The sequence below is a fragment of the Canis aureus genome, chromosome X, assembly GCF_053574225.1.
Source record: "Canis aureus isolate CA01 chromosome X, VMU_Caureus_v.1.0, whole genome shotgun sequence".
NCBI classification, from domain to species: domain Eukaryota; kingdom Metazoa; phylum Chordata; class Mammalia; order Carnivora; family Canidae; genus Canis; species Canis aureus.
The window spans coordinates 9,858,720-9,867,697 of NC_135649.1; positions in this window are offsets into that span (position 1 = coordinate 9,858,720).

Below are 8,978 nucleotides of genomic sequence, written 5' to 3' on the forward strand. Positions count from 1 at the left end.
GATTCAATTTCTTTAATATACATAGTCTTTTCAGGTTATATGTTTCTCCTTTTGTGAGGCTCTATAGTTTGTATCTTTCAAAGAATTGGTCTATTTCACCTGGTTGTCAAATATGTGGGCATAGATTTGTCCCTACTATTTCCTTATTTTTCTTTTAGTATTTAAGGGATCAGCAGTGTTAGCCCTTTTCATTCTGATATTAATAATTTGTCTCCTCCCTTTTAAAGGCCTCTCAGGGAAGTGCATCTCCCCCTCCCCCCCAAAAGAAAGGAGCAACTCAAACAGATATTTGTGCACCCATGATCATAGCAGAATTATTCACAATAATCAAAAGGTAGAAAGAACCCAGGTGTCCCTCTGTGGATGAAAGGATAAGCAAAATGTGGTATATACATACAATGGGATATCATTCAGCCTTAAAAAAGGAAATTCTGACACATACTACAACATGAATGAACCTTGAGGACATTATGCTAAGTGAAAGAAGCCAGTCACAAAAGAAATATTGTATGATTCTACTTTTATGAGGTACCTAGAATTGTCAAATTCATAGATACAGAAAATATATTAGAGGTTACTAGGGATATGGGAGGAGAGGAGAAGAAGGAATGATTGTTTAATGGGTACAGTGCTTATATTGGTGATGGTTGCCTTGGGCCAATGGAGGGAGAAATGAGGAGTCATTGTTTTGTGGGTACAGAGTTTCAGTTTTATAAGGTGAAAAGACTCCTGGAGATAGATGGTTGCACAACAATGTGAATGTATTTAACTGTACACTTAAAAATGGTTAAGATGGTAAATTTTATTATGTGTATTTTACTACAATAAAAAAAGTTTAAAAAATAATTTTTATCTCTTTTTTCTTGGTTAGACTGGATAGAGATTTATCAATTTTACTGATCTCTTAAAAACCCAGCTTTTGATTTTGTTGAATTTCTCTATTGTTTTCCTGTTTAAAACTTCATTGATTGTTGTCCTAATATTTATTATTTAATTTATTCTGGCTAATTTAGATTGAATTTATCCCTATTTTTCTAGTTTACTGAGGTAGAACCTTATATTGATTTTACACATTTCTTCCTTATTTTCTGGTATATGCACTTAATGCATTACACTTCGCTTTAAGCACAGCTTTTACTGCCGTAACAAATTTAAGTTGTAGTTTCAATTTAATTTCATTCAGAATATTTTAATTTTTCTCCTGAGACTTCTTTGATCCCTGTGCCATTTAGAAGTATGTTTTTAAATCTCCAAATATTTGGGGAAGTCTTACTCTTATTGATTTCTAGTTTAATTCCATTGTTATTTGAGAGCATGCTTTATATGATGTCTATTTTTTAAAAATTTGTTAAGGTGAGTTTTATGGCCCAGAATTTCATCTGTCTTGGTAAACGTTCTGTGTAAGTTTGAGATGAATGTGTATTCTTCTGTTGTTGGATGAAGGAAGTAGTCCATAAATGTCAATTAGATCCAGATGATTGATGGTGTGGTTCAGTTCAACTATATCTTTACTTATTTTCTGCCTACTAGATCTATGAATTACCGATAGAGGGGTATTGAACTCTGAAACTTTAAAAGTGCATCCATGTATTTCTTTTTGCAGTTCTGTCAGTTTTTGCTGCATATATATTGGTATCTTGACACTTGATAGTTGGTATATATACATTAAGGATTCTTATGTCTTCTTAGGTAATTAACCCTATTATTAGTAATGCCTTTATTTATTTTTCATGATTTACTTTGCTCTGAAGTTTGCTTTGTCTGAAATTAATATAACTATTCCAACCTCTTTTTTTTTAATTTTTTTTTAATTTTATTTATTTATGATAGTCACATAGAGAGAGAGAGAGAGAGAGAGAGGCAGAGACATAGGCAGAGGGAGAAGCAGGCTCCATGCACCGGGAGCCTGACGTGGGATTCGATCCGGGGTTTCCAGGATCGCGCCCTGGGCCAAAGGCAGGCGCCAAACCACTGCGCCACCCAGGGATCCCTATTCCAACCTCTTTTGGTTAGCGCCCATACAATGGCATATTTTTCTCTATTCTTTTACTTTGATCTATCTGTATTTTTATATTAAAGTGAGTTTCTTGAAGGCAACATATAGCTGGGTTGTGTTTTTCGATTCACTTTGACATCTGTCTTTTAATCAGTGCATCAATACCATTGGTATTTATAGTGAGTATTTATATAGTTTGATTTATGTCTACAATATTTTAATATTTGTTATTATTTTCAATGCATGACTCAATGCTTTGTTTCTTTTTGTATTACTCTTTTTTTTGCAATCTTTAGGAAAACTTTTTTAATAGGAAACTTTAACAGGTTATTACTATTTTTATTATCAGCTTTTACATTTTTTCTCTAAGTCTTCGAAATGCAGTTATCATTTCAAGTTTGCAAGCAATAAGAAAAAAATAATTTAAACAATTTTTAGTGTATTAATTTATTTTTCTTCCTGTCCTTGCTTTAATTGACCATTTTATGATTCCATTGTCTTTCTTAGCATAGTAACAGTTATACTTTTTATATTTTTAGTGCTACCCTTGATTGCAGTATACATTTACAACCAATCTGAGTCCACTTTCCCTTCACATATAGTGTATGTACCTTAGTGTAGAGTATTCCCAGTTCCTCCCTCTGTCTCCCATAACTTTGATGCCATTCATTTCATTTATTCATGATCTATGATCATCCCAAAAGTTGTGTCTATTTTTATTTTGAATAAATTATTTTTTGTTAGATTAAGAATAAGAAAAATATTTTTCCTTCATTTATTTCTTCTCTAATACCCTTCATTTCTTTTCTTTTTTAAAGATTTTATTTATTTATTTATTTATGAGAGAGAGAGAGAGAGAGAGAGGCAGAGACACAGGCAGAGGGAGAAGCAGGGTCCCTGCAGGGAGCCCAACGTGGGATTCGATCCCAGGACCCTGGGATCATGCCCTGAGCCTAAGGCAGACGCTCAACCACTGAGCCACTCAGGCATCCCAAGGCAGGTCTACTGTTAACAAATTCTCACTGTTTAATTTTTTTGGAGACAGTCTTTATTTTCCTTTACTCTTGAAGGATATTTTCACTGAATACAGAATTCTAGGTTAGTGAGTTTTTTCTTTTCCTTTCAGTGCTTAATATATTTCACTGTACTCTCTTCTTGTTTGCATGGTGTTTGAAAAAAAGTGTGATAGAATTGTTATCCTTATTCCCCTATAGGTAATGTGGGTTTTCTCCCTTCCGATTTTATTTAAGATTTTCTTTGTCTTTAGTTTTCTTTAGTTTGGGTATAATATGTCTAGTTGTAGATTCTTTTGGAGTATCATCCTTGATGTTCTCTGAGTTTCCTGGATTTTTATTTTGGTGTCAATCATTAATTTTGGAAAAATCTCAGCTATTATTACTTTATTCATTTATTCTGTTCCTTTCCTATCTCATCCTTCTGATATTCCCATTATGTATATGTTATCCTTTCATAAGGATATTTGTAGGGATATTCCATCCCATATTTTAAAACTCCTTTTCCCCTTTTCTTTTCAATTTGGGAAGTTTCAATTGACATATCTTTAAGCTCTCTGATTCTTTGGCCATGTCTAGTCTACTGATTGAGCCTATCAAAGACATTTTAAAATATCTGTTACATAGTTTTTGAATTCTAGATTTTCTCTTGAGATTTTTAGAGTTTCAATCTATCAACTTATATTACACATCTGTTCTTACATATTGTCCATTTTAAAAGTTAGAGCCTGTAGCATATTAATTATAATTATTTTAAATTCCTGGTTTGATAATTCCAAACTCTCTGTCATATCCAAGTTTGATTCTGATGCTTGCTTTTACTTATCACAATGTGTTTTTTGCCTTTTAGCATGTCTTATGTTTTTTTGTTGTTGAATGCCATGCATGATGTATAAGGTAAAGGGAACTATGATAAATAGGCCTTAGTATTAGGTTTTATTTTATCTGAGTAGGAACTAGACTGTGTGTACTAGTTGTTGTAGCTGATACGTTGGAGTCTAAAATTTCCTCTAGTATCCTTACTTTTGTCTTACCTGTTGTCTTTGGTTTTTCCTAGAGACACCTTAAATTCAGTCTGAGATTTGTAGTTTTTTAAATCTGTATTATTGTATAGTAACATCTGTATTATTATTGTATAATAACCTGTTATACAATTAATTTTATTTTGAAGATTTTATTTATTTATTCATGATAGTCACACAGAGAGAGACAGAGAGGCAGAGACACAGGCAGAGGGAGAAGCAGGCTCCATGCAGGGAGCCCGACGTGGGATTCGATCCCGGGTCTCCAGGATCGCGCCCCGGGCCAAAGGCAGGCGCCAAACCGCTGTGCCACCCAGGGATCCCCAATTAATTTTATTTTGAATAACATTTTCTGTTAAATTTTTATATGTTAGTGGTAGGCATTTTGAAAAACTCAAAAATAACTACACACAATTGTTATACTCAAAGATAATAATTATTAACAATTTGGTATTTTAGACTTTACAATTGATAAAATAATTGATCTAAATGTGCAATTCTATAATAATTGGGTATATTATAGTGCTCAACTTATTATAGGTGCAACATTATCAGTCACTGAAAAATGTATATGAAGGCTTTCATAACAAAAAATGTATATAGGTAAATAAAAAGGACTATAAAATTGTATGTAAAATACAATGATAAATATGTTAAAAATGATTATGTTCAAAAGTGTTTAGAAATAGCCAAGAAATGAGTATATATATTTAAACACTACACATAATAATGAGTGTATTTGGAAGTGACTTTGAGAACAATTTAGTTTTCTAAATTTTTCTCTTCCAAATATTGCATGTGTGGGCACACACACACACAGAGCAGGTTCTGTATTTTAGTGTAGTAGTTTCTGAAAGTGCTAGGTAGCCTGATACTAACCACACTAACAGAAGCAGCCCACATTTTATTAATCAGATTTATTTATTTATAGTGTAGTAATTCATCATCTACTATTTCATAAAGCAGAAGGGGAATCATATTATTGGATGGACCTGAGTATCAATCTGCTGTCTTTGAAAAAGATAAAATTACTTTTAACTTATAGTGAGCAAATAGAGTTTTAATTATTACCTGATAATTTGTCTAAATGATTGTAAGTATAAATGCCTTGAGAACTGAGGAGAGAAAAAATAATCAGTAGTCCTTTGGTTGATACTGCCAGAACCATATCTTGTAGACTTTTTGCATTGGTGTTAATGGTAAAATGTTCCAGTGGGAAAGTTAGAGTGTAGCCAACATGACGCAATGCATTGTTAGTCAACCATTAATGTGTGCAAGCATCATCTAAAGAACTGGTCAAAAAGTAACATTTTTCTCATCAGGGAAATGTGAATCAAAACCACAATGAAATATCACTGTATACCTGTCAGACTGGCTAGTATCAAAAAGATATAAGAAGTGTTGGCAAGAGTTTAGAGAAAACAGACCTCTCCTGCATTGTTGGTGGGAATGCAAACTGGTGCAGCCCCTGGAACATAGTATGGAGGTTCCTCAAAAAATTGCAAATAGAAGTACAATATGATCTGGCAGTTGCACTACTAGGTAATTGCCTAAAGAATATTAAAAAAAACACTAATTCAAAGGGGTATATGCACCCTTATGTTCATTACAGCATTTTTTACAATCGCCAAGATATGGAAGCATCCCAAGTGTCCATTGATCAATGAATGGATAAAGAAGATCTGGTGTAAACACACACACACACACACACACACACACACACACACAGGAATATTACTCAACCATAAAAAAAATGTGATGACATTTGTTGCAACAACATGGATGGACCTAGAGAGTATTATGCTAAGTGAAATAAACCAGACAGGGAAAGACAAATACCATATGATTACCCTTTATATGGAATCTAAAAAAACACAAAGAAAAGCGGAAATAGACCCATAAATACCGAAACTAAACTGATGGTTGCCAAAGGAGAAGGGAGTTGGAGGTATGGGCAAAATGCATGAAGAGGAGTGGGAGGTTTGGGCTTCCAGTTGTGGAATGAATAAGTTACAAAGATGAAAGGTATAGCATAGGGAATAGATTTAATAGTATTGGAATAGTGTTGTGGTGACAGAGAGTAGCTACACTTGTGGTGAGCATAGCATAACATAGAATTGTCAAATTACTATGTTGTATACCTGAAGCTAATGTAACATGTCAATTATAGTTTAATAAAAAATTAATATCTTGGGAAATAAAAAGTAAAAATAAAGTAGCAATAAGTCTTTTAAATTAAAAAAAAGGGTCAGAGATTCTGAATCAGTAAGCATTTCTTTTTTTTTAGGATTTTATTTATTCGAGAGAGAGAGAGAGAGGCAGAGACATAGGCAGAGGGAGAAGCAGGCTCCATGCAGGGAGCCTGATGTGGGACTCGATCCCAGGTCTCCAGGATCATGCCCTGGGCTGAAGGTGGCGCTAAACAACTGAGCCACCCGGGCTGCCCTAGTAAGCATTTCATAAAGACTGCAAATTTGCATTTTAACAAGCACCTAGGTGATTTTTTTTTTTTTTTTTTTTTTACCTAGGTGATTCTAATGAAGATGGTATAGACTATATTTTGAGAAATACTCAATAGGATGAGTGTGGGTTTTTGGTGTTAGGGAGGCATTTGTATAAATCCTTGATTTATTCTCCGACTAACTATGGGGCCACAAACAACTTATTAATAATGTAGGTTTAATATAATAGTTACCTCATCATGGTTGTTATGAAGATTAAGCAAGGTGATGTTATGTAGAGCATTTTATACATGATATATGCTCAATAAATGGTATTGCTTCAGGGCAACAATAATAGCTATTATAACCAACAAATACTGAAAGCTTATTGTGTGCTGAAAATTTTTCTAAGCACTTTTATCTCTATTAGCTCATTTTATTTTTACAACTTTATGAGGGAAGTACTGATATTATCCTTACACATGAGGAAACTGAGGCATGGATATTTTGTCTAAGGTCACAAGCTAGTAAGTGTTTTAAAAGAAAAAGTAGATTTTAAAGTAGTGTGGCTCCATTTCTGTATTTTTTTAAAGCTAGTATGCTGCAAATACATATATTTATATCCATTATTAAATGTCTAATATACACAACACAACTAATTGCATACGCAAATTTAAACAGTTGTCTTCAATATGTCTGGATTATTCTTTCTCATCAATTAGTTTTCAATGCAGTTTCCAATTGCAATATGGTGTTCAAGGATGAGTGTCCAATTCAATATTTTGAATCTGCTTTTAATTGCTTAGGGGCCCACCCAATGTCATCCAAACTCCTTAGATTTATTTTGCAAAATATTTGGCATCGTTCATTTCTGCCTAAGTCCTCTCATTGTAACGGTTCCTAAGATACACATTTCTCTCTTCCCTGGATATTGCTCTATGCTAAAGAATGTTCTAGCACCACAAAATATTTTTGTGCATTGTTTCCAAACTGCAAAAATATTGGTGTGTACCTTTGTCATACCTGTTCTTAAAAATATTGTGTGGGGGGCCTGGGTGGCTTAGTTGGTTAAGCATCTGCCTTCTGCTCAGGTCATGACCCCAGGGTCCTGGGATCCAGCCTGCATCAGCTGTGCTCAGTGGGGAGTTGTTTCTCCCTCTCCCTCTGCCCCTCTCTTCTGCTCATGCTCTCTCTCGTGCTCTCCCTCTCTCTCAAATAAATAAATAAAATCTTTAAGAAAATAAACATAAAAATATTTTTTTTTGTTTTTTCTGTTTGTGCAGTTTTATTTTTTTATAATAAATTTATTTTTTATTGGTGTTCAATTTACCAACATACATAATAACACCCAGTGCTCATCCCGTGAAGTGCCCCTCTCAGTGCCCATCACCCATTCACCCCCACCCCCCGCCCTCCTCCCCTTCCACCACCCCTAGTTAGTTTCCCAGAGTTAGGAGTCTTCATGTTCTGTCTCCCTTTCTGATATTTCCTACCCATTTCTTCTCCCTTCCCTTCTATTCCCTTTCACTATTATTTATATTCCCCAAATGAATGAGACCATATAATGTTTGTCCTTCTCCGATTGACTTACTTCACTCAGCAAAATACCCTCCAGTTCCATCCACGTCGAAGCAAATGGTGGGTATTTGTCGTTTCTAATGGCTGAATAATATTCCATTGTATACATAAACCACATCTTCTTTATCCATTCATCTGTCGATGGACACCGAGGCTCCTTCCACAGTTTGGCTATTGTGGACATTGCTGCTAGAAACATCGGGGTGCAGGTGTGCCGGCATTTCATTGCATCTGTATCTTTGGGGTAAATCCCCAGCAGTGCAATTGCTGGGTCGTAGGGCAGGTCTATTTTTAACTGTTTGAGGAACCTCCACACAGTTTTCCAGAGTGGCTGCACCAGTTCACATTCCCACCAACAGTGCAAGAGGGTTCCCCTTTCTCCGCATCCTCTCCAACATTTGTGGTTTCCTGACTTGTTAATTTTCCCCATTCTCACTGGTGTGAGGTGGTATCTCATGGTGGTTTGGATTTGTATTTCCCTGATGGCCAGTGATGCAGAGCATTTTCTCATGTGCTTGTTGGCCATGTCTAGGTCTTCCTCTGTGAGATTTCTGTTCATGTCTTTTGCCCATTTCATGATTGGATTGTTTGTTTCTTTGCTGTTGAGTTTAATAAGTTCTTTATAGATCTTGGAAACTAGTCCTTTATCTGATATGTCATTTGCAAATATCTTCTCCCATTCTGTAGGTTGTCTTAGTTTTGTTGACTGTATCCTTTGCTGTGCAAAAGCTTCTTATCTTGATGAAGTCCCAATAGTTCATTTTTGCTTTTGTTTCTTTTGCCTTCGTGGATGTATCTTGCAAGAAGTAACTGTGGCCAAGTTCAAAAAGGGTGTTGCCTGTGTTCTCCTCTAGGATTTTGATGGAATCTTGTCTCACATTTAGATCTTTCATCCATTTTGAGTTTATCTTTGTGTATGGTGAAAGAG